Genomic DNA, 27,627 nt, shown 5'->3' with positions numbered 1-27,627 from the left:
TGTTGCCCTTTTTCAGTTCATTCTTTCTCAACTCAAACTGCCTGCCTAGGCAGAGAGTTTGCTGAGGATTCACACGGCTTTTGGTTTCCTTAGCTTTCAGACTCAATCACCACCATACTTAGATTATACTATAAAGTAAGCATGAACTTCTTTTAAATAGGGCTTGGGAGGTGGGGAAGTGAGAGGAGTGGGGGTGAGTTCGTAATTCTTTGGTGCTTTCTCATCACTGCATTCTTCCTCTGAGTTTTCTTTTGCACTTAAAATCCTTTTTTTTTGCCAATAAAGTAAGTGAATCTGTCAACTGTACTCAGAATACTTAGATGTTGGAAATCTTTTTTTTTAACAAATCGATTTTATCAATACATATTAATAAAGCGTACAGTACATCCAAAGTATACAATCAATGGTATCTGGTATAATCACATAGCTGTGCATTCATCACTTCAATCATTATTACCACATTTTCATTATTCCAATAATAATAATAATAAACAAGGCAAACAAACAAACAACAATAACAAAAAACTCATCACCCCTCAATGTAAACTTTCATTTTTGGCTACCATTTCGTTTCAATATGGTGGACTCACCTATTGTAAAAAGTATCTAAAGACATACTCCTAACTAAGGACTTTCACAAAACTTGAGAATTGTATGGAAGAAAAGAACCGTAGCAATCATCGACCAGTTCTCAATTTCTATCTGCTTACATTCTATCTCAATTTCTACTGCTTACATTTGCAATGTGCTCAGTAACGTCTCTCATTATAAGGAGTCTCAGTTGGGAAGGATATACTGAAGCTTGGACATAATCCTTTTTATTTTCCCCACACAAGTTTATAGTTTTTAGAGACCATTTGATGCTAAGTGGTAATAAAAGTGTGATTCACTGATGAATCCAGTTTTTTTTATTAAATCGATTGAGCTTCACCTTGAACTGTAAGGCATCAGGTGAATGTCTCCAGGGACGTGGATGCCACTTAACCAAGTCCTGGGCTGAGAAGAGCACTGAGTGCCTGTACATTGTGCCCTTTGTACCTTATATTAAATTCCACACTTCTTCTGCCATGGGTTAAAGTGTTTAGCACTCAAGTAAAAGTATTTTATTAGATATTAGTATTAAAATATTTACTACATCATCAAAAGCCTAAAAAGTTGTAGTAGAATAATTTTTTAACATTTATTTTATGTATTTCTGCTCCCCCACCCCGCCTCGTTGTTTGAGCTCCCTCTCTGCTCTCTGTGTCTGTTTGTTGTGTGCTTATCTTCCCAGGTAGTACGCAGGCACCCAACTGCTTGAGCCACAACCACTTCCCTTGAACAATTTTTAAGAGACAATATTTGGCATTGATTTTTACATATATCCATGTAGAAGAGTTTTGTAATACAACTGAATAAAAAGAGAAAATGATTTTTCATAATCTTACCACGAAGAGAAAACAGCATTTTCCCATATATACTTCTGACCTTTGTTTTTGTCTTAAACAAGAGTATTTTACTTCAGAATTTTCACCCAAATTAGTTTTGTTTCTACAAAGGTGAGCTTCTAAGAAATGAGCTTCCCTTGTACACGCACACACGCAGCAGACACTGCCCTAGGCGGAAGGAAGTGGCTCACTTCCTGGCTAGTGTTGGGGGGGTCATTGTTGCTCTGTCACAATTGGCACACAGCCTTCTTCAGTCAGAAAGACAAGTATGTGACAGAGAGCTGGGCCTGCCTTAGAGAAAAGTGGCTTAAAAGCAAATTACACTCACACAGGGAGTATGTTAGGCTTTTCATGTCTGCTCTCTAATTTTTACAACCCCGAAAGACCCTGGTTTGAATCCCAACTCTTCCTTATAAGTCAGTGAACCACAGATAAGGTACTTAAACCCCTCTCTCCTCATCTGTTAAATAGGGGCAAAAAATATCTCACTGGGTTCTTGCAAAGATCAAATGAGTTATTCCAATAGAGCCTATGGCGCCTGGCCTGCAGTAAGGTGTCAACAAATGTCAGCCACATTATTGTTTTGGTTGTGAATTGGCAAGAGGATTATATGAGATACTCTATTCGAAACTCTTGCCACTCTTGGGAATTATCAAGATAATAATTAGTATTACAGGGAGTGTTTGTTCTTAAGCACCTTCCTTTTTACTTGTGCTGTTCCCTGGTTTTCCTCTAGTCCAACACGATTCCATAGAAGTTTCTGTGATGGTGGAGATGGTTAATAATCTGCTTTTTCCAATATGGTAGCCACTAGCCACATGTGGCTACTGAGCATTTGAATATGTCTGCTGCAACTGAATAACTGAATTTTTAGTTTTAATTTTGGTTACTATACAAAGTCACAGCTAGTCCCTTGATTTCTTTCTGATCCTACCCCTCTCTAATAACCCCCCTCTCCTATTTGGGAAACAAAGCCATCTTTACTTTTAGTAAAGTAGAGACTTCACCAAATGCCTCCTCAGTCATATTAAATTATGAATAACATCATTTTCTATATAATACCTTCTTGATAAACGATAAAATACTATCCTACCATTAGGAAAGCAGAAAAAAATCTTGACATTCTCCAGTGTCAGGCTTCTCCACCAAGTCTAACTCTCCACTAAGCACTTTGCAAATTTAAATGCAAGTAACTTAATAACCTTAATAACATTTGACAGATTAGCTTAAAAGGCTGCTTTACTCATCTGGAATGAAAAGAGGGTACTTCTGCTTCCAAACACCTCCCTTCCCTCACAATACACAGCAGGATAATTCTTGACCTGCTCCCATTCTCTTTTGGGGACATTTCGGTACCTCCCTTATGGACTCTTGCTCAGAGCCCCCTTTGAGCCTCAAGCTGATGCCACCACAGCTGGTCACTGGAGCCGGAACTTGACCAGGGTCCCTGAGGACAGGAGCCATGGGCTTTGGGGCTGGCCCCCACTCACATACCTTTTCAGGGTCAAGAGTTCCTTCTCCCACTTTCCCACAAAAAAGCCAATCTCAACTCCAGGTCCTAGATTAACCTGGCCCTTGCAGCGAGGAAAAACTATAAAAACAAAACCAATTTTGCATTAGGTCAGACTAGCTCTTCCTTCTCTCCTGGGGAAAGGCTGCCACCTGCTGTAATATATTAGCACTGGTTTTTATTTTTTATTTTTTTCTCTAAGGTCACAGAACAACCACTTCCTCCATACAAAATAAATATATGCACAACCCCACCCGCCTTCACCTCTCTTTGTCAGGGGTATAAAGAGAAAAGCAAACCAGAAGGCATTTTTCTGAGGTGCCTTGATGTAGGCCAAAGAGGCAAACTCATCCATATGAACGGTGTCCAGAGGAACAGGCATCCCCGCAACTCTGAACAGAAGAGCAGCCTTTCTTTCTTCAGTGCTCATGAGCAATGTTTTCCAAATTAGCTCATAGTGACCTTCGGAAGATCTCTCCTGCTGATAAGCCTATTACTTCCTAGATGCTTCTGGTTCCATGTCTCTTCATCTATTCTTCAAAACCCTGGCAAAACTTTGGTAGGTGAAAGGAAAAAAGAAGACTCAAAATATATGGTTTCCAGGGCAGCATCCCTGATCCTGGAACCCAGACTTCCCACCAGAATCCAAGGCTGCTCTTTGGGGGTCAGGCTTAGCACAGTGCCTATCTTTTATGGAAAGTTTTGTACATTCGTTCTTAGCCTTCTTGGAAGGGTCAGGGTGTCCAAGAAAAGGAAGAACAGTTTCAAGACTCAGGAAGGGCAAAAGCAAGATGGAATAGTTAGCTCAGGGCCCATCACTTCCCTCTGCACCCCACCATCCCTCCTTCTTCACTCCCGAGCCCACCCAGGAGCCTTCATCCCCCACAGCTGCTGTGCTCTAGTCTCCTTAACCCCTCCGCCCAACATCTTTTAAGACTAGAAGAAGAAAAAAACTGCTAGAGGATTCTGGTGATTTGGAATTGTATGAACCCCAGAAAAACATGTTCTTAACGCTAATCCATTCCTGTGCGTGTAGACCTATTGTTAGTAGGACATTTTGATGAGGTTATTTCAGTTAAGGTGTGACCCACCTCATTCAGGATGGGTCTTATCGATAACTCTTACTGGAGTCCTTTGTTTATGGAATGAATACAGAAAGAGAGAGAAAAAAACCATGGAAGCAAGAAGCTGTAATCAACAAAACCTGGAAGAAAAGGGAGAGACCAGCAGAAGCTGCCATGAGCCTTGCCACGTGGCAGAGAAATCCAGGATCTCCACGACCAGTTTTTTTTCCTTTTTCTTTTTTTAAAAAGATTTACTTATTTATTTCTCTCCCCTTCCTCCCCCCCCTCCCCCACCCCAGTTGTCTGTTCTGTGTGTCTATTTGCTGCATCTTCTTTGTCCACTTCTGTTGTTGTCAGCGGCTCAGCGGCACGGGAATCTGTGTTTCTTTTTGTTGCGTTATCTTGTTGTGTCAGCTCTCCGTGTGTGTGGCGCCATTCCTGGGCAGGCTGCACTTTCTTTCCCGCTGGGCGGCTCTCCTTACGGGGGGGCGGGGGCACTCCTTGAGCGTGGGGCTCCCCTACTTGGGGGACACCCCTGCGTGGCAGGGCACTCCCTGCACGCATCAGCACTGCGCATGGGCCAGCTGCACACAGGTCAAGGAGGCGGGGGGTTTGAACTGTGGACCTCCCATGTGGTAGACAGACACCCTAACCACTGGGCCAAGTTCACCGCCTCACAACTGTTTTTAAGAAGAAAGCATCACCTTCATAATGCCTTGATTTGGATATTTTCTAAGCCTCAAAACCACAAGCTAATGAATTCCCATTTTTGAACCTGAACCATTTTACAGTATTTGCTTTAAGCGGCCAAGGAAACTAAACTACTCATCGTTATCATCCCACCAAAAAAAATCCTCATCACCCTCCCCATCCACCACTGTCTCCCCTAAATTATGCCTTTGTGTCTGGGAATTTACTAAACTTAAAGAATTACTTAGGGATTCCAACACTGAGTTCACGCAAATATAAACAAATTGACATTTACAACTAAATATCTAATATCTAAGTACGCAATCTGAAAAAAAAAAAGGACCAAAATCCAATAATTTCTAGGCAAAAAATAGCCAAAGAAATAATCTCTCACTGCCTGGTGTTAGCCTCACAGAGTCCATGGTATTAATGATGCCCTCCTGCTGATAGAAATGTAAAATCTCTGCATAACATTTGCCACCCTCTTCAGGAAAGTGCCTTCTTTTCCTTGCTGTATATTACTGGAGGACTTTACGCTACCAACCTGCATCCCCAGGCAGAAAGAAGCAGGCTGTAGAGGCAGGAAATAACAAAAACATTTTTGTTAGAGTAAGAGAAGGTTTTTAAAAAGCTTGCATCAATAGCCAAAGAAATGAGCCATGACAGTACCTGATGCTGCCGGACATTTGTGTATGTGTGTGCCATTTTCGAATAAGCGTTTTAAAGGCAAAATTATATTTATCATAATATTGTAACAATACTAAATATTTAAAATCCTACTTCCCTAATTTTCATCTCATTTTTCTGCTCCTACAGTTTTTTCCTCTTGCATTCATGTTGCATACAATTTTGAAATATACACATTTTTAATGTCTTGTACTATTGAAGCCAGCTAGTAAGATGGGGAATCAATAGATAGTTGTGGAACCTGGCAAGAAATCCATGTGGACATCAATAACCCCAAGATGGCTGCTGGAAGACCCCCCCCCCCACCCTACCCCTCAAGATTCTGCCATTTAGAACTAGACTTCCTCTGGAAGCCAGGAGAAGCCCCAGACATTCCCCAAGGACTTTATCATTGGGCCCTCGTGGGGGATTGATGGGTGGGTAATCAATCAAAACAGCAAAAACAGCTGGAACTCCTCCCCTGCCATTAGCAAAGGGGTGGAATAATTAACAGTTCAAAAAGCAGCTGCAAGGCCTGAATTCACTCTCTCTTGCCTTGGACCCCTGTTCCTGCCTTCTGTGCCCTGCTCTCACCGTTTTTCCTCTGCCTTGATGGCCACACAAGTAAAACCTGAGCATTTATAATCTATAATGGGAAACTGTAGTCTGTAAATCAGCCCATTTATCACTTTTCACCCCCTTCCTCTCTACCTGGGACCCGTGATCTGTTATTTTCTCCCATTTTTCTTCTCTCCCTACCTTAATAAATTACTGGCCTAACTCACCCGACATGGTCTTGAAATTCATTTCTGCAGCATAATCAAGAACCTAGACAAAATCCAGTAATACTATTTCTTTGAGTTGTTCTATCCCAATATATATAATTATTCCCCAGCTGTTGGAGATTTAGTTTGTTTCAACATTTTAGTTAATATTGAAATAAATATCTTCATGGAAATTACACTTTCCTTCTTTTAAATTAGTACACCATAAATTCCTGATTACAGTAAGAAGCATGTATATATTAGCAAATATTAGTTGTGTAAATAAATTAAATATTTACAGTAAATAATCAGGAATGAGACTCTGAGGTCAAATATTGAGACAAATCCGGTGTAAACAAACTTACGTTTCTTGACACAGATTACTAAATCACTCCTCAAAAGAATTGTATTGATTTGTAATGTCATTAGGTAAGCTGTTTAAACCTTCATTCTCATTGAGATGTCTTAAAATTGTGTTAATTGACAAGACGTCAACATGTGACAATAATATTGCTGAAAGCAAAGAACATAGAGAGTTTGAATCAATGTGAAGGGTGTGGTCATATTTTAAAATGTTTTTAATTTCTCTACCCGAGTATAGGTTAATTTTTCATTTCTCTACTTCTCCATTCTAACTCTCAGGGCAGAACAGAACATATACTGGGATCAATTAACCTCCCAGATTTGAACATCCCAGGCAGTTTGAATCTATTGGCTTTACCCCCAAAGGACTAAAGTGGGACAGAATTTATTACAAGGTGACGTGCAGGCTAGAGGGGAAGGATGAAAGACCATAGAACCTGGTTACTCCAAGTTGTGGTCCCCAGACCATTTTATTAATATCTCCCGGGAGCTTGTCAGAAATGTAGAATGGTGGGCTCCACCTCAGACCTGCTGCATATGAGTCTGCATTTTAAGGAGCCGCTATAGGTGATTTTTCTGCATTTAAATTTGGAGGAGTAGGGCTATAGACACTGAGAATTGCTACTGACAGTTGTCTATGGATTTTAGCAGAAAAGAGAGCCCTCCATGAGTATATAAAAACACGTCTCTAAAGACAGCCAAAACTCTGCTGTAATTTTAATTTGGCTGGTTCTTTTGAAAATATTCTCAATAGCACAGCTTGGCATTTTTAGAAAAATGTTTTATGGAGAGCTTTATAAGCTTATTTAGTGTCTCACTGACCAAACCCTTTTCAAAGTACAAATATTATTTAAATCATCCTGGCAAGTAATAGATTATCTGAATTCTAACATCCTCTGGAGGTGATTTTTCAATACTCTTTCTAAAATTATTCCTCCCATGTCACCAATTAAAATATATTGCTACTCTTTAAGATTTAAGTTCCTTAAAATCAAGGAACTTTGTTTACATATACCAGAATTTTTATAGGTAGCTCTGTGATCCATTTGGATCAGAAACATCTATCCTTGGGCAACTGTTAAAAATGCAAATATTTCAGCCTGGACTCAGTCCTCTGAATCAGAATCAATGGAAATGAGGCTTATGAATCTGCATTTTAAATAGTTGACCAGATGATTCTAATCCATATCAAAGTTTGAGAATCATTTGTCATTGTTTGCCAGAGCTGCTATGACAAATACCACACAATGGGTTGGCTTAAACAACAAGCAGTTATTGTCTCATGTTTTGAAGGGCAGGAGTTTAAGTCAAAATATCAGCAAGGTCATGCTTTCTGCTGGGGTCGGTCATGTTCTGGGGATGGCTGTCCTCTGTCATATGGTGATCTCTATCTTCTCTCTGGCTTCTTCTGACTTCTGGCAGAATCTACTGACTGACTACATCTGAATTTCCTCCCTTTATAATGTCTTCATCTATGTGGATGAAGGCCCACCCTCCTTCAGTTTGGGCACACCTTAACTAATAACATCTTCAAAGGTCCTATTTATAAATGGGTTCATACCCACAGGTACACAGATTAAAATCTGAACATGCTTTTGTGGGGTACATGATTCAGTCCCCAATTGTTTGCCCTCTGGACCCCAGAAAGTCTTGTTCTACCAATGCAAAATACATTCACCCAACCCAATATCTTAAAAAGTCTCAAGTCATTTCAGTGACAACTCTAAGTCCAAGGTTTCATCAAAATCAAGTACGAGTGTTGTTGCACTGAGACTCTCCCCAAATGCCAAGACATAGATCCCACTCTCTCGAAGCAGCAGGATGATGACCAGACTCTCCCTGAACACCAGCGCATAGGCCCTTCCTTCTCTGAGGATTGAAGTGGTAGCCTCACTGTGCTTGAACAAGTGCCGAGCCCTGTTCTAACCAAAGGCAGGGGCAGAAGCCCCTATCTCTTGGCCAAGGAGAGCTCTTTGGGCCAGACCTCTGCTTCTATAGACTGCCCTTGAAGTCATTTTTCCCTCATTTCATCCTTCCTCAGTCCCTTTTTAGTACAGGCTGGCAGTGCTTCTGCTCATAAAAATTTTCAAGAATTTATTGGTTTTATGTGTAGTTCAAGGGAACCCAACCCAGCAGACAACAAGGTTTTCCACAGATCCTTCCTGGATTCATGCATTTCCAATCCTGACTTCCTCTGAAATGGCTGAACTGACCTGGGTCATATGTCTAGTCTCCTTAGCAAAGGATCGTTCAGCTATACCCACATGGAACCCTGTCCTCTGAGAACTCACCTTTGGAGAGCACAGGTAGTGCTCTGATAAAGGCACTTTTGACCCAATCAAAGAGCACACTATCTCAATAGGCTGAGACTCTTACAAATTATCAATTGCTCATTCTTTTGTGATTACCAGTTCAGTCCTCAATTTGTCCCTTTCCTCTTTCATTTTACTATAAGCAGCCAAGAGTAACCATGCCACACCTTCCACACTTAGGTTGGAGATCTCCTCAGCTAAATATCCCAGTTCTTTGTTTGCAAGTTATGCCTTTCTCCAACATCAGAATACAACTTTACCAAGTTCTCTGCTATTTTATTAAAAGGATTGCCTTTCTTCCCATTTCCAATAACACTATCATCTTTTCTTTCTAAGGTCACACCAGAAGTACTTTTAATGTCCACGTTTCTACCAACATTCTGTTCATGATGATATATGTATACAAGAAGACAATGGGGGGGTAGTGGATGTGGCTCAAGCGATTGGGCACCTGCCTACCACATGGAAGGTTTGGGTTTGGTTCACAGTGCCTCCTAAAGAAGATGGGCAAGACAGAGAGCTGGTGCGTCGAGCTGATGCAACGAGATGATGCAATGAGAAGATAAAATGAGAGACACAACAAACAGGGAGCAGAGGTGGCTCAAGCAGTTGGACACCTCCCTCCCACATAAGAGGTCCTGGGTCCAGTTCCCAGTGCCTCCTAAAAAGAAGACAAACATACACAGAGAGCACACAACTAACAGACACAGAGAGCTGACAGTGAATGCAAACAACGAGGGGGGCAGAAATAAATAAAGAAAATAAATGTTAGAAAACACACATAAAAAAACACACACCCCAAAAATAAGACAATGGGGGAAACGGACTTTGGCCCAGTGGTTAGGGCATCCGTCTACCACATGGGAGGTCCGCGGTTCAAAGCCCGGGCCTCCTTGACCCATGTGGAGCTGGCCCATGCGCAGTGCTGATGTGCACAAGGAGTGCCCTGCCACGCAGGGGTATCCCCTGCGTAGGGGAGCCCCATGCGCAAGGAGTGCGCCCGTAAGGAGAGCCACCCCACGCAAAAATAGTGCAGCCTGCCCAGGAATGGCGCCGCACACATGGAGAGCTGATGCAGCAAGATGATGCAACAAAAAAAAGCAACACAGTTTCCCGGTGCCACATGACAAGAATACAAGTGAACACAGAAGAACACACAGCAAATGGACACACAGAGCAGACGGGGGGCAGGGGGTGAGGGGGGAAGGGGAGAGAAATAAAATAAATCTTTAAAAATAAATAAATAAATAAATATGGAGGAAAAGGGTAAAAAGTTACTAGGGTCATTAACAGAAATAGAAAACTCTGGGTAACCAGATAAATAATTCAGTTTGGGATATGTTATGTTTTCTGTTAATTCACAGTGAAGGCAATTTTTGCCATGCCTCTAGATCTAGAGTCTAGATGTTAAGATGTGTGCTCATACAGAAGAATTATAATTTCATCAAGTATTAGGTCAGGAACTCAATCGAACAGGAAGGAAACTGAGAGTTTGCCACTTAGCATTAGCTATGATAAGGGCCCACGTAAAGAAAATGCACTTCAAATAATGATGAGAAACTTTTTAAATCATTAAAAAAATTTTTTTAATCTATCCAATTGGCAAAGATTTTAAAAAATAACCTAGAATGGCAAAGATGTGGGGAAATGGTCACTGTCACATATTGCTACTGAAAGAGATTATAGCTTCTGGGGAACAATTTTACTGCATAAAACAAAAACCTAAAAAAAGGTTTAGACCTCTTGATTCAGCAATTCTAATTCTATTTGAAGCATGTATGCAAATATTTTTGAATTTTTACAAATGTAAAACCCCTTGGTTTACTACCTTAGATTCCTGAAATTTTCCTAAGAAAAGGTACAATACTTTGAGTACTTAAATCTCTGGAAATATCTTTATTCCACTCTAATATTTTATTGATGGTTTTACTGGTTATAAAATTCTTAGCTAAAAATAATTTCACTTCAGAATTTTGAAGATCATACTTAATTGTCTTCTAGAATTCAATGATGCTGTTGAGAAGCCTAAAGTTATTGTTTCCTGTTCCTTCTGATTTTTCCCCCTCTTTGGAAGCTTTTATGATTTTTATTCCTAGTGCTTTCACGATCAAGTGTTTTAGGCCTTTTATCATTCATTGGGCAGGATATTTGGTGACCTGGAGATTCATATTCTTCAGTTCAGATACATTTTCTTGGATTTCTTTGCTAAGTTATTCTCCTTCATTTTTGTTCTGTATTCTCTAGAACTTCTACTGGCTGAATCATGAGAGTTCTGGTTGATTCTGTAATTCTCTCAGCTTTTTTCTTCTGTTTTCCATCTCTCTGTCTTTTTGTTTGGCTTTCTGTGTGCAAGCTTGATGCAACAAAATGATGTAACAAGGAGACACAAAGAGGAAAGACAATGACAGACTCAACAAAGCAGGGAGCTGAGGTGGCTCAAGTTATTGAGCACTTCTCTCCATATGGGAGGTGCTAGGTTCAGTTCCCGAGGTTCAGCTCTCATTGCCATCTAAGAAGATGAGTGCACACAGCAAATGGAAACAGAGAGCAGACAGCGAGTGCAAACAATGGGGGAGGGGGAGGAAATAAATAAATTAAATAAATCTTTAAAAAATATTTATCTTAGTTCAGTACTTTTTCCATGCCTCCATTCCATTGTAAATAATACCCTTTTTAAAATGCCACATGAAATCATGCTTAATTTTCTGATCTTTTTCATTAGCATTAAAATTTATTTTAAATTCGCTTGCTCTTGGATTGTTCGACCAGATAAAAAGGATGAAATTGCAATTTTCAGTACTTCCATCATGTCCCTTTATATTCTTATCTTTTTGCAGGCTAAATAATCACTTTGAGTCTGTTGCTGCAGTGAACCTTGAAACCTGATCATTGAAGAAGCCTGCAATTTAGCAGAAAACAAGGCATACACACCAGTACCTTCTGCTCTAGCTGCATATTGCAGATTCTGGTCTCTTTTAAAATGCCCTTCCATTTCTAGTTAGTCTAGTTGCTGTAGTGTAATTCATTCCTTAAACAACTTTACAAAGGTGTTGTTTTAATGACTGTGATACATTCATAAACTTAGACACAACTCCTGGGTGGTTCACTAGAGCCTTATGGTGCAACCGCTTAACCACATTCATGGGAAATGACATATGCTGCTTACGTGAATTTTCAGGTTAAACGGTTTTATCTTTAATCTTGTTCCGTGATTCAGAATTTTGAGTTGCTTCATTTCTGAAAATAATGCTGTTATTGAGAGTGGGAAACATGCTACTATTTGCCATTTTAAACATACCCGTGATATTATTTTATTTTTGTTGCATTTGTCTCTTTCTAAGGAAGACCAATTAATGGTAGTTAGTTGGGTCCTGGTTAATTTGGGATTTTACTGTTAGCAGCCCAATTTAACTCTGCTCTAGAAACACCCAGAATAAATTCCCCAATTTTTCTTCCCACAGTCTCTAACCCTTCTAAGTTGAAGAAATTATTCACAAAACCACATTTTCAAACTATTTGTAAAACCATGTTGTTAAGAGATATCAAAAGCCCTTTTATACTTAAATTTGTCAACTCGATATTTGGTGGTTCTCAGTGCATAAGATCCCTTTGGGGATCAAGAGTACACAGCCTTTGGGATATGAGGAAGGCAGATAGATTTCATAATGATTTGCGTAGCCCTGAGCCCTAGACAGTGGGGGAAAGGAGTGGCATGTGAAAAAGGCACCACTACCGCCATGAATTAATTCAGTAAATATTTTTAAATATATTTTTATTGAACTATATCATTCATACACGAACACACAAACAATAAGTGTATAGTGAAGATTGTGATTTACAAAATAAGTATGCATAACCTCATACAGGGGTCTCATACATCACCCCTCCACTAATAACTTGCATTGTTGTGAAATATTTGTTACAAACTATGCAAGAGCATCATCAACATATTACTACTAACTATAGTCCTTATTTTACATTTGGTGTATTTTCCCCCCAACCCATCCTATTTTTAAAAAATTTTTGTTATAGAGGTTGTGAACTTAGAAAACAATAATGCACATGTGTAGAATTCCCATACAACACCCCTTCACCAACACACCACACCACAGTGGAACATTTGTTATAGATCATGAGACAATATCATCAGCCTATTACCACTGACCATGGTCCATAGTGTACATTTGGCACACTTTTTCCATGCACCTCCATTATCAACACAGTACATCTTTGGCATTGATGCAATAATTTTCTGTCAACCACAGTCTATAGGTCACACCAATTATAGTTTTCCCATGCTTCTCCACATTCCCACTACTCTGCAATAGTGATGTATATCTGTTCTAGTTCACAGAAGGATGCTCTTGCATTTGTACCCTCAACCACTGTTCTCATCCACCTCTGTGTTCCTTCTGTTATTCAGTCCCTAGATTATCTTTAGCTTTCTTTCAATTGCCATTTACTTCTCCAGAGTACCCTTTTCAGCCACAATCTTATTTATAAACCAGCTGCTACTCGCTATAATGTGTTACCATCAACTCTATCCATTTCCACACTTTTACAGTCAAGTTAACTAAAACTTCTACATACATTAAGCATCACTAGTTCTTCTCAACCGTTGTCTTATCTCCTAACAACCTAACTCTAGGTTTTAACTCCATGTGCTTATTCTTTGTATTTAGTTCATATTAATGAGACCATGCAATATTTGTCCTTTTGTGTCCGGCTTACTTCACTTAGCATAATGCCTTCAAGATTCATCCATGTTATCATATGTGTCCCAATTTCATTTCTTCTTACTGAAGCATAGTACTCCATCATATGTATATACCACATTTTGTTTATTCATTCATTAGTAGATGGACACTTGAGTTGTTTCCATCTTTGGCAATTGTGAATAATGCTGCTATGAACATCAGTGTGCAGATCTCTTTATATAGAATGGAAATCAAACCATTATCAGATATGTGGTTTCCAAATATTTTATCCCATTGAGTGGACTGCCTTTTCACCTTCTTGATGAAGCCCTTTGAATCACAAAAGTGTTTAAGTTTGAGGAGGTCCCATTTTTCTATGTTTTCTTTCGTTGCTTGTGCTTTTGGTGTAAGGTTTAAGAATCCACCACCTACCATCAGGTCTTGGAGATGTTTCCCTATATTTTCTCCTACGATTTTTATGGTACTTACTTTCATATTTTGGTCTTTGATCCATTTCGGGTTAATTTTTGTATAAGGTATGAGATAGGGGTCTTCTTTCTTTCTTTTAGCTATGGATATCCAGTTCTCCCAGCACCATTTGTTGAATAGACTGTTCTGTCACAGCTGGGTGGGTTTGATAGGCTTGTCAAAAATCTCTTGGCCATAGATGTGAGGGTCTGTTTCTGAACCATCAATTCAGTTCCATTGGTCTATGTGACTATCTTTATGCCAATACCATGCTGTTTTTACCACTGTAGCTAAGTAATATGATTTAAAGTCTGGAAGTGAGAACCCTGCAACTTCACTTTTCCTTTTTAAGATGTTTTTGGGGAAGCAGATGTGGCTCAAGTGATTGGGCACCTGTCTACCATACAGGAGGTCCAGGGTTCGATTCCCAGGGTGTCCTGGTGAAGGCAAGCTGGCCTGTGCAGATAGTTGGCCAGATCGAGAGCTGGCCCATGTGTAGTGCTGGCCCATGTGGAGTCCTGGCCTGTGCAGGAGTGCTGGCCCACATGGAGAGCTGGGATGTCAAGATGACACAACAAAAAGAGACATAAAGGAGAGACAATGAGAGATGCAGCAGACCAGGGAGCTGATGTGGCACAAGAGATTGAGCTCCTCTCTCCTACTTCAGAAGGACCTAGGACTGGTTCCCGGTGCCACCTAAAGAGAAGGCAATCAGACACAGAAGAACACACACCAAATGGACACAGAGAACAGACAAAGCAGGGCGGGGCGGGGGGGGGCAGGGGGATAAGTAAAATAAATAAATCTTTTTTGAAAAAAGATGTTTCTGGCTATTCAGGGCCTCTTACACTTCCAGATAAATTTGATAATTACATTTTCCATTTGTTTAAAAAATGCTGGTGGAATTTTTATTGGGATTGCATTGAATCTGTTTATCAGTTTGGGTAGAATTGACAATGATATTAAGTCTTCCAACCATGAGTGTGGAATGTTCTTCCAATTATTTAGGTCTTTTTTCATTTCTTTTAGCAATGCATTATAGTTTTCTGAATGCAAATGCTCTACATCCTTGGTTAAGTTTATTCCTAAATATTTGATTCTTTTAGTTGCTGTTATAAATGAAAATTTCTCCCTGACTTCCTCTTCAGATTGTGCATTACAATTGTATAGAAACACCACTGATTTTTGCATATTGATCTTGTATCCTGACACTACTGAAATTGTTTATTAGTTCTAGCAGCTTTGTTGTCCATTTTTGGTGACTTTCTAGATATAGGATCATGTCATCTGCAAGTAGTGTAAGGTTTATTTCTTCCTTTCCAATTTGGAGGCCTTTTATTTCTTTTTCCTGCCTGGTTGCTCTAGCTTGAAGCTCTAGCACTATATTAAATGACAGTGGTGACAATGGGCATCCTTGCTTGTCCCTGATCTCAATGGAAAGCTTTCAGTCTTTCACCATTGAGGACAATGTTAGCTATGGGTTTTTCGTATATGGCCTTTATCATGTTGAGAAAGTTTCCTTCAATTCCTATCTTTTATAGTATTTTTTATCAATAAGGGATGTTGTACTTTGTCAAGTGCCTTTTCTGTGTCACTCGATAAGGTTATGTGATTTTTCTTCTTTATTAATGTGGTGTATTATGCTGATTTCTTTTCTTGTGTTTAACCACCCTTGCATGCCTGATATAAAACCCACTTGATCATAATGAATAATTCTTTTAAAGTGTTGTTGGATTAGACTAGCAAGTATTTTATTGAGGAATTTTGCATCTATATTCATTAGAGAAATGGGTCTGTAATTTTCTTTTTTCATAAAATCTTTATCTGGCTTTGGGATTAGGGTAATATTGGCTTCATAGAATGAGTTTGGTAGCATTCCTTCTTGTTCAATTTTTTTGAAGAGCTTGAGTTAAGATTGGTATTAAGTCTTCTTTGAATGCTTGGTAGAACTCACCTATGAAACCATCTGGTCCTGGGCTTTTCATTTTGGAGAGCTGTTTGATAACTGTTTCAATCTCTTTACTTGTGATTGGTTTGTTGAGTTCTTCTGTTTCTTCTAGAGTCAATGTAGGTTGTTTGTACATTTCTAGCATTTTTTTCCATTTCATTTACATTGTCTAGTTTCTTGGCATAAAGTTGTTCATAGTATCCCCTTATGATCTTTCTTGTTTCTGTGGCATCAGTAGTAATGGTCCTGTTTTCATTTTTTATTTCATTTACTTGCATATTCTCTTTTTTTCTTAGTCACTCTAGCTAAGGGTTTGTCGATTTTGTTAATCCTCTCAAAGAGTGGGAAATGGACTTTGGCCCAGTGGTTAGGGCGCCCGTCTACCATATGGGAGGTCCGCGGTTCAAACCCCGGGCCTCCTTGACCCGTGTGGAGCTGGCCCCTGCGCAGTGCTGATGCGCGCAAGGAGTGCCGTGCCATGCAAGGGTGTCCCCCGCGTGGGGGAGCCCCATGCGCAAGGAGTGCGCCCGTGAGGAAAAGCCGCCCAGCGTGAAAAGAAAGAGCAGCCTGCCGAGGAATGGCGCCACCCACACTTCCCGTGCTGCTGACGACAACAGAAGCGGACAAAGAAACAAGACACAGCAAATAGACACCAAGAACAGACAACCAGGGGAGGGGGGGAAATTAAATAAATAAATAAATCTTTAAAAAAAAAAAAAAGAAAGAAAAAGACCTTGAATAAAAGGGGGAAATGTAAAGACAAATGAGTTTATATGGCTAAGAGACTTCAAAATTAGTATACCCAGGGGACCTGAATCTCTGGACTGACCATGTGATAGCCAGGCCCTGAGCCTCAAGAGACTTGCAACTCCTACACGCTGGTTTATTGGACTTACCCCACTCAGCTAACATGGAGGTGAAGAAGGTCAACCACCACACCAGGGAGCCAAGAGTGCCTACAACTGAAAGCAGGAGAATTGCATCCAGCATCCATGTGGAATCTAAGCCCCCTCTTGATATAGATGTGGAGTGGACACAACCATTCTAAGGTCCACAGGATGGAGGAATAGAGTATGGATTAGAGTGGACTTACTGATATTCTATTCATGAACTATTGTGATTAGTAATCAAAGAAAATGTGGCGTAGGTGTGGAGAAAGTGGCCATGGTGGCTGCTGAGGGTAGGGAGTGGGAGGAAGAGACGTGATGTGGGGGCATTTTCGGGACTTGGAGTTGTCCTGGGTGGGGCTGCTGGGACAGTTACCGGACATTGTATGTCCTCCCATGGCCCACTGGGTGGACTGTGGGAGAGTATGGGCTATGATGTGGACCATTGACCTTGAGGTGCAGCGGTGCTCAGAGATGTATTCACGAAATGCAAGGAACGTTTCATGATGATGGAGGAGGTTGTTGTTATGGGGGGAGGAGTGGGCTGAGGGGGGTGGGGGTTATATGGGGACCTCATATTTTTTTAATGTAACATTTAAAAAAATTAAAAATAAATTTTAAAAATTAGTTGGGAAGTCATCAGGGTAGTCATGCTTACACACATCTCAGCAGGACCCCAGAGACAACCAAAGTAGATACAACCCCAGGTACTGTTTCTCCTGAGGGCTACAGAGACACACACGTTCTATGGTCATGACAGATGGCTCTGGAGTTCATTCCCTTGCCAGTGGGCCCTACTTTGGAATTTGTTCTCCTGAATGTGATGGAACTGGACTCAGATGTGACCTCTGTATGCATGCCTCTTCTGTTACTTTTGCTGAACCTGTGGTTGGCACTGGGATTTGTGTATGCTCAGGAGACTTGAATCTCTGGACTGTCCATTTTCCAGCTGGGCCTTGAGCCTCAGCAGAGTTGCAACACCTACTTTCTGGTTTGTTGGACTTGCCCAGGTCAGCTGATGGGGAAGTGAGAATGGTCAACCACCACATCAGGAACCGAGAGTGTCTACAGCTGCAAGCAGGAGAATCACATCCATCAGCCATGTGGGGTCTAAGCACCCTCTCAATTTAGAGGTGGAGTGGGTATCACCATTCCAGGGTCCACAGGACGGAGGAATATAATATGGATTGGAGTGGACTTGTTGGTATTCTATTATAGAATTGCTGTGACTCTAGCAATAGAAGTAATTGTATCATTAATGTGGAGACAGTGACCACAGGGCTTGCTGAGACCAGGGAGAGGGAGGACGAGGTGTGATGTGGGGCATTTTCGGGACTTGGAACTGTCCTGAATGATATTGCAGGGACAGATGCAGGACAGTGTATATCCTGCCATGGCCCACTGGAAGGATGGGGGGAGCGTGTGAACTACAATGTAAACTATGGTCCATGTGGTGTGGAAGTGCTCCAGGGTGTATTCACCAAATGCAATGAATGTGCCTCACTGATGAAAGGAGGAGCGGGTGTGGGAAGTTGGGGGTGTGGAGGGGTAGTGGGGTACATGGGAACCTCTTATGTTTTTTAATGTAACATTATGTGTGATCTATTTTTTTAAAAGACAATACTAGAAATGAAGGAAGGGAGGAAGGAGGAAGGAAAGGAAAAGAAAGGGAAGGGAAGAGGAGGGGAGGGAAAACAAAGAGCCCAGGTTTTGGCATCAGGGAGATCTGTCGTCAAATCCTGATTCTATTTACTGTGTGTGATCTTGAGCAAGTCACTTACCTTCCCTCTCCATGCCTCACCTTGGTAATCTCTAACTCAAAGGGATGTTATCAGGATTAAATGAGATTGGGACACGAAACACTCATTCATTTAGAAAATATTTATTGATCCTCCATCCTGTCTGTCCTAGACATTGTACTTTGTACTGGGAATGCAGATAGAGGAAGAATTCCTTTTCTCAAAGAATCTGTGATCAATTGGGAAAGACTAAGTAAACAGACATTACAATACCTTTTAAGGGAGCACAGTTACAGAGGACTCAAATCAGAAAAGTGGACCAGGAAAGCTTATCAGAGGAGGTAGCCCTGTGGCACCTGAAAGGAGTCTTTAAAGATAGGAATGGGAAGTAGGTATAGCTCAGTACTTGGGTCCCTGCCTCCCATATATCAGGTCCTGGGTTCAATCCCTTGTATCCCTTTTTAAAAAGGTAGGAATAGAACTTATTTTCCAAGGTCTGACATTTTTATTAACCCATTTGTTACACTGTAGTTTCTTGCTGAAATAAACTTTAAAACCCTAAATGGATTTTTGTTATTGTTAAGATTTTTTGTTTGTTTGATTGTTTTCATTTTATTTCAAAGTCTGAAAAATAATAAGAGTAGGGGAGAGTACCCTATTTCTCAGCTGACCAAAGGGAGGAAGTGTCCATTTGTAATCATGTAGCAGAAGGAGACTGGCAAGCCAAACCCCTGAGACATGTGTGGTAAATGAAAGGGATGAAAGGGGAAGATGGCCTAATAGGAGGTAGGAAATCTGGGTTCTCGCTTGCAGGAGACCTGTTAGGGACATTTGCTGGTTTTTCAGTTCACATCAATTTCATTTCCTCTTCTGAAATGGGGCCCCATCTTTTTACTGAGAAACACATATTCCCTCATTCTTATTTTACGTGCTGTGGTGGAGCTGACGCTACCTCTGGTTAAGGGTTGGCTGTGATTCAGGCTTAGTCATGGCCACAGTGATTGGTTCAGGGATAGGTGCATGACCCTATCAGAGCCAATGAGAGACAATCTAGGAGTTTGCTGAGCTTGTAGGACAAGCCTGGTTTGAACACGAAAAGTTGCAGAGTGCTGTTGGCAGCAATCTTTCCTTCACTTCAAGTTTGAAATTGAAGCCAACCAACAAGGAGGAGCGCAGGTATCCTCACAGCAAAATAGAAAACAAAGTCCATGAGGGCAGAAAGCTTCACTTTTCTTTCTAGTATTTTTTTATTGGTACATCATGAGTCACAGAAAAAAATGCACAAAACAAATGTTTGGGTCAAAAATTATTACAAAGTCAATACACCTGTTTAACTACCACAAAGATCAAGAAGTAGAACATTACCCCCTTTATGCCTCTCACAAACACTAATCCCTCTCTCCTTCCCAAAAGCAAACATTCTTTTGACTATTAGCACCATAGTCTGGATTTTGAGTATTACATAAATAATAATATATAATTTTTGAATTATATTAATGGAATCATATAGTATGTACTCTTGTTTGTCTGATTTCTGTCTCAACATTATTGTAAATGCCTTTGGTACACATAGGCATGCATTTCTATTAGATATATTCCTAAGCGTAGAATTGCTAGGTCACTGAGTGTACATATGTTCAGTTTTAGAAGATATTGCCAAAGTATGCTTCAAAGTGATTGTACCAATTTACTCTTCTACTTTATGTATCTGTTGTTTCATATCCTAGCCAACATTTGATATTATCAGTCTTTTGAATGTGTATGTGTAGTTTATGATATTGCACTTCCCTAATTGCTAATGAGGCTGAATAACTTTTTATATGTTTGTTGGCCATTTGGATATTCCTTTTTGTGAAATATCTGTTCAAGTGTCTGACTCATTTTTCTACTGTGTTGAATGTCTTTTCTTTTTTTGTAGGAGGTTTAATAATTTTTTATTCATTTTAATTTATTTTGTGATATTCTGGATATGAATTCTTTTTTAGTACATGTATTGCAAATACCTTCTCCCACTCTGTGGCTTGCCTTTTCATTCTCACAATGGTGCCATTTGATGAACCAGTAGAATAAGTCCTCCTCACCTTGTTTTTCTTTTTAAAGTGTATTGACTAGTCTTGGCCTTTGCATTTCCATATATCTTTTTTTTTTTTAAGATTTATTTATTTTATATTTATTTCTCTCCCTCTCCCCCCCGCCTCAGTTGTCTGTTCTCTGTGCCTATTTGCTGCGTGTTCTTCTTTGTCTGCCTCTATTGTTGTTAGCGGCATGGGAATCTGTGTTTCTTTTTTGTTGCATCATCTTGTTGTGTCAGTTCTCCGTGTGTGCGGCACCTTCTTTCGCACTGGGTGACTCTCCTTATGGGGTGCACTCCTTGTGCGTGGGGCTCCCCTATGCAAGGACACCCCTGCGTGGCACGGCACTCTTTGTGTGCATCAGCATTGCGCATGGGCCAGCTCCACACAGGTCAAGGAGGCCTGGGGTTTGAACCGCGGCCCTCCCATGTGTTAGACGGACGCCCTAACCACTGGGACAAGTCTGCTTCCCCATATATCTTTTAAGAGGTACCAGGCATTGAACTCAGGACCTCATACATGGGAAGCAGTCACTCAATCACTGAGCTACATCTGCTCCCCTCCATATACATTTTAGAACCAGCTTGCCATTTTCCAAAAATGTGAGGTTTTCATTGGGATTGCATTGAATCTATACATTAAATTGGGGAGAACTGATGTATTTACAAAATTGTAACTTCCAATCCATTGACATTGACTTTCCTTTCATTTATTTTGATTATCTTCCATTTCTTGCAATAATGTCTTTAGTTTTTTGTGTAGAAGGATCTTTTTATCCCCAGGTTTATTTTATTTATTTATTTCTCCCCTCCTCGTTGTTTGTGCTTGCTGCCTGCTCTCTGTTCAGCTTCTTTTTAGGAGGTACTGGGAACCAAACGCAGGACCTTCCATGTGAGAGGGAAGCATGCAATCACTTGAGCCACCTCTGCTCCCTAGAAGGATCTTGCACTCTTTCATTAAATTTATTCCTAGATAGTTGCTAATTTTATGGAATTGTAAATGGTGTCTTTTACAATTTTTATTTTCTTTTTGTTGCTGGTATATAGAAAAACAATTGAATTTTTTATATTGACCTTGCAAAGTAGTTTTCTATCTCTGTATACCACAAACATAGCAGCTTAAAATAACACGAATAGTTTGGGTCTGGGTTAGCTGGATCATATACTCAAGGTCTCACTAGACTGATATCATGGTATCAGCCAGGGCTGTGATCTCCTCTGCTACTCAGTGTCCTCTTTCAAGCTTAGTGATTGTTGGTACAATTCGGTTACTTGCAATTGTAGGAGTGAGGTCTCTCTTTCTTGCTGGCTTCCTTCACCTTTGCCATATACTTTAAACTAACCATGGAAGTGAAATCCCATCATTTTCAAAAGTCTACCCACATTTAAGGGAACAGGATTATTCCAGGCAAATGGCAATATTGGCGGCCATCTTAGAATTCCGTCTTACATGTATTATATCCAGCAACTTTACTGGTGTCACTTATTAACACTAGCATATATCTATAGATTAATTGGGATTTAAAAAATATACAGTCAAATTCTCTAAATACAATGACAGTTTTTATATTATAATTCTTTCCCTCCCTCCCTCCCTCCCTTCCTTCCTTCCTATTGCACTGGCTAGAAGTTCCAGTAGAATATTGAAAAGAAATAGTGATAGCGGGCTTTCTTGCCCTTTACCATCATATCCCTAGCACTTAATATAGAGCATAGTATATACAGGTTTTTAATAAATACTTTGAAATGAATGAATGAATAACAGCAAAGCTAAGAGATGGGGAAAGATTGGCTCCTCCTTGATCATACGGGCCTCTAATACCTACCATGTTTTAAGTCAGTACTATCGACTTTTCAGTGACATGAAGCAATAAAGTCCCCCCATCCCATTTGTTCTTCTTAAGCCAGAATTTTTGGCCAATTTCAATCAACACAGTTCTAAATGACATAGATCTCATGTCCTTCAGAATAACACAAGTGAACAAATATTTGGGAGAAATTAATTTTTAAAAATTCTCCCCCCACACCCCTCCCCTGAGATGGCTCCCTTGTCTGTCTGCTCATTGTATGCTCATCTTCTTTAGGAGCCACTGGGAACCAAACCTGGGACCTCTCATGTGGGAGGTGAGTGCCCAATCACTTGAGTCACTTCTGCTCCTTGCTGGTTGTGTTGTCTGCTGGTTGTGGGGTCTGCTCAATGCAACATTGGCTCATTGTGATGGTTGTGGGGTCTGCTCATTGCAGCACCTGTGGCATCTGCTGGTTGTGACATCTGCTTTCTGCAATGGTCGCGGCATCTGCTCATTATGGTATCTGCTCATTGCAGCATCTGCTCATCTCTTGAGAGGCACCGGGAACTCAAACTGGGCATCCAATTGCTTGAGCCACATCTGCTCCCCTTGAGGGAAATTAATTTTTATGCTCAGTGGAGTTAATTTTTTTTTTTTTTGAGGAGCACTCTGGGGATTCAAACATGTTCAACTACCCATCATTTCAAGAAAATTCTCCATATACCCCACAGAACCTTCCATCTACCACTTCATCCATCCTTTGTTCTCCTTATAACAATCCTCAGCTCATGGTAATGTGTTTCCAATTCTACCATCCACCACTCTTGTCTTTCTAGGATCACCAGTGACCCACATGCTGCTAAATCTAATGGATAGCACTTAATTTATTTACCCTAGTTAGCCACTCTTAGATTCTTTGAAAAATCACTTCCTTTGTCTTTTGTGACCCACACTTTTCTGACTTTCCTCTTATTTCTCTGAGTCTTCTTTCTCAGTTTCCCCTGGTTGTTCTTCATGTCAGGACCCAACCTATTAACCAGAGGATATGCTGACCACCTGAAATTAGATAAGCACTCACTGGCCAGCCAGCAGTGAGCCAGATTAATTTAAAAGATAAGGCTGTTTACACAAGTTTGTTGTTTGGTTCATTGATTTGTGTGCTTGTATGGATCTGTGGCCAATCCCAGTCTGTCTTCCATTCTCTTCTTTCCTCTTCTCTCTCTCCACTCTTTCCCTCGGCAATCTTATACACACCCATCCTTTCAATTATTAACTACATGTTGACAAGTTCTGGATTTATGTCTTCATTTAGGTCTGTCTTGTGAGTTGCAGACCCATATATCTAACTGCCTCCTTAACATTTCCAGGTACATCACAAATTGGACATGTCCATTATTGAACTCACAGGCCAAAGCTTTTCCTCCTCCAATGTTTCCTACCTCATTAAATGGCACTACCATCTTCTCATTTCCTTGTGGCAGGAACCTAGGACTCATCCTTAATATCTCCCTATTTCTTAGCCCCTTTGTCCAATCAATCACTAAATACAGTCAATTATATCTCCTTCTATACCTCTCAAAGCTCTCTACTGCTTTTCTTCTCTGCCACTACCACCTTAGCACAAAACCTGGACCACTTGGATTCTCTTCTAACTGCTTGCGCCACATTTTTTCTTGGTCACCTCCATCAATCTACTCTCACAGAGTGGCCAAACTGATCTTTTAAAATGATGTTTGTGTCATCTCCTACCTAAAGTCTTATAATAGCTTGTAATAAAGTTATAACTCCAACATGACCTAAAAGTATGATCTGATTTCTGCCTACTTCTCCTGCATCTTTGCATGCCAGCCACACTGGGCCTTTCTCTGTTTCTTCTGCTCTCCTCGCTCCTTCATGCCCAAGAGCCTCTTTATACTAGCTACTTCCTCTGCTAGGTCTCCACCACCATCCCTCCCCTTCTTTGGCCAAGTCCTATTAATCTTTCAGTTTACATGTTGCTTGCTTGGGGAAGGATTCTGTTCATCTACATTAAATTATATCCCTCTTTACAAGCTCTCATAGCTCCTGTTACCTTTTCTTGACACTCATCTCAACTTTAGTTAAACACCAATTCACATAATTTGTTTAATGTTTGTCTTCTGTATGCTCCATCTACCCTGCCTCAGATTGTGAGTTTTGTGAGAGCATGAACTGAATCAGTTTTGCTTACACTAGCATCTAGGATTTGGAAAATCCTTGATAAACACTTGAATGTCAATAAGGTGGAGGGATTATTGGTATAAGAACACATTTCCTACTTCTTCGTTATGATAAGAGATTTGAATCACAATTTTTGACAAGGATTAACCTCATTCTGGGGACAAGAAGTGAGTAATGGGGGTAGCCTTTAAGCATTCTGGGGCAAAATGCAGGTGGCTTAGGCAAGCAGTAAAGGATCAGGCAGGAGGAGGGGAGAGCATTCAAGAGTTTCCCTCTTCCCTCTTGAATGTCATTAACCAGAGGCTATGCTGACCACCTGGAATGCATCAGTGGGCCAATTTAATCATAAACACAAAGCCATTTACACAGCTTTTTGTTTGCTCACTGATTTGATGCATGCTTTTTGAAAAGAGCAGGGAAAAAAAAATCTGTCAGTAGTTTGACTTTTGATTTGTAATATATAAAGAAATACTTGTTTTATAAATGTGTACTTTATGCTCACTTTACTATTTCTTTTGCTGTGCATTCTGAACTGCAAAGTAAAGTTTGGACAAACTTAGAAGAATGAAAGTAGGTTTTTGCATATTTATAAGGGAGGAATTCACAGAAATAATCTGAACATTTTCTAAAATACTGAATTCTTGTGACCTGCTATGGAAAATTATCTCTTGGATTTATGAACTGGCAAAGAATACTTAAAATAATAAATTAATCTACTTATTTCCTAAGTTATTAAATATTATTATTAAGGAAAATCTTCTCTATAAGATTTTATAAGATTTTTTTTCCCCTTTCTTTTTTCTCTTTCAGGTAAAGATAAGCTTCATATTTGACACTTTAGAGAAAACCCTGTCTTTTTTTCAGTTGGGGTAAGGGGATGGGATCTGGTATTTTTTGGATTCAAATAATAAGTAATTTCATTTAACATAATTCTTGACTTTTTGGGTAATTTATTGCTGTAGCATTCCCACAGTATGGTGTGGGAGAAAGGGCAGGACTCAAAGTCCTTACGTCTGGTTTCTGATTGGAAATCAGCTACCACACAAAAACATAAGTCTCAGCCCTTTGCATTTCTGTTCCAAAAGTCTTTAATTTCAATTATGTTTTCTTTCTTTGATTTTATTATTTTTATTTTATAAAGAGACTTAAAAGTTAATAATTAAAAATACAGAAGGAAAAAAATGCTATTCTGAAGTTGGTGTAGTTTGTAAGATGTTTGGAAATAAAAATTCTAAATTGAAAACAGATTCTGATTGAGAGTTTGTTTTTATTAAAGCTCAGGAATTTATGGGAGTAAAGAGAACAAGGCTAGAAACACAAATATTTTACTGCCTGCGGGAATGGGAAGCAAAATGACCAGACAATGGCATGAGAATGAAATGATCAATATAATGCATTTTGGTATCCCAGGAAAGTCTATTGTTTAATTAAAATCCACTGTTATATTAATTTTTATTTTGGACTGTGTTATAAAATTTTCCTCTTTTTATGATTTTGCAGTTTTGCTTTTTTCTGTTTATTTTGTTTATAGAATATTTCCTCACTGCTTGATTTTTTTCCCTTCTATTTAAAAATATTACATAGTGTAAGAATTTGTATTCCTGCTGCTTAGAGGATTCTTTTTGAGTAATGATGGGTGTTGTCAGGTACCCAGTTGATGTATAAAGTGGTTCTTATGGAAATCCTTTGAGAGGCCAACCATGGCTTCTGTTTTTCTAGAAATGTATGACTTCTAAATTGTCCATAATTTTCCTAGAAAAGTTTTAAACAAAGACTGCTTTTTCTAGAGAAGTATTAAATGAATTTTTTTCTTAAGAATTCTTGAGCAGTCTGTCCTTAGGGTCTATTTCATTATATAATTTCATATTTTTAAAATAATAATTTAAAATGGTAATTACTTTAAATAAATACTCTAATTGTAAAATAAGCCAAGGCTATGATCTTTATAATAGATCTAATAAATTACATGGCTTACAAAAATGTTGAATCTTAGAACCAGTCTGTGGTAATTTGTTTTCAAGACATTAGACTTATTGGTTATTCATTCTGCTTAGTGTATTGAAGAAAATGGTTTGTCTTCATTCATTCACTCAGCTATATTTATTGAGCTCTTACTCTGCACCAGCTGTTCAAGGTGTTTAGGACAAAGTGATGAAGGAAACATAACTCCCACGGAGTTTGCATTATTCTAGAGGAAGACAGTAAACAAAATAAATAGGTAAAATTTATGATGGGTTAGATGATGAAAAGGTCAGGAGAAAAATACAATGGAAAAGTAAATAGGGTATAGCGCAGCTGTCAGTTCTACTTCTGCAAGGAAATGCATTCTGCCAACAACTGAGTAAGCCTGGGAGCAGATTCTTCCCCTGTCAAATCTCCAGAAGAGAGGGCAGCCTGGCTGACACGTTGATTACAGCCTTGCAAGACCTTGAGCAGAAGACCACACTAAGCCATGCCTGGATTCCTGACACACAAAAGCTATGATATAATAAATGTGTGCTGTTTTAAGTTGCTAAATTTGTGGTAATTTGTACACAACAATAGAAAACCAACATGCCATACTACTTTGGTTTTCCACTATATTTGGAGCATAGTAAATTCTTATTAAATGGTAGCTGCTGATATTAGGATGATCAAAATAGAAATCTGGGATGTCAGAATCAAAGAGAATTGTAGCAGAGAAATATAACAAAGCTAAATAATTGCTTTCAACATAAGAAAGCAGCTGATTTAGAAGACAGAAAGAGATATGTTGTTGAAAAGTTGTATAGTACTCCCAACAATTATTGAGCTCACTACTATGTGACCATGCTATGCAATTTTTAGTGATGTTTATACCCACATTTAATTTTAACATCTTATATTAAACTGAGTATTACCATACTCAAATTAAATTGGAAAATTTTCCTACATTAAGATAGTCCTACATTAGATATGAAGAAATAACAAAATATAGTTTCAGTTTAGAATCATACTATTATAAATTGTAATTTTAAAACATTGTAACATTTTAAAATTGCTTAAGGGTGATG

This window comes from Dasypus novemcinctus, chromosome 17, assembly GCF_030445035.2.
Source record: "Dasypus novemcinctus isolate mDasNov1 chromosome 17, mDasNov1.1.hap2, whole genome shotgun sequence".
Taxonomy (NCBI): Eukaryota; Metazoa; Chordata; class Mammalia; order Cingulata; family Dasypodidae; genus Dasypus; species Dasypus novemcinctus.
This window is presented reverse-complemented; position numbering follows the sequence as displayed.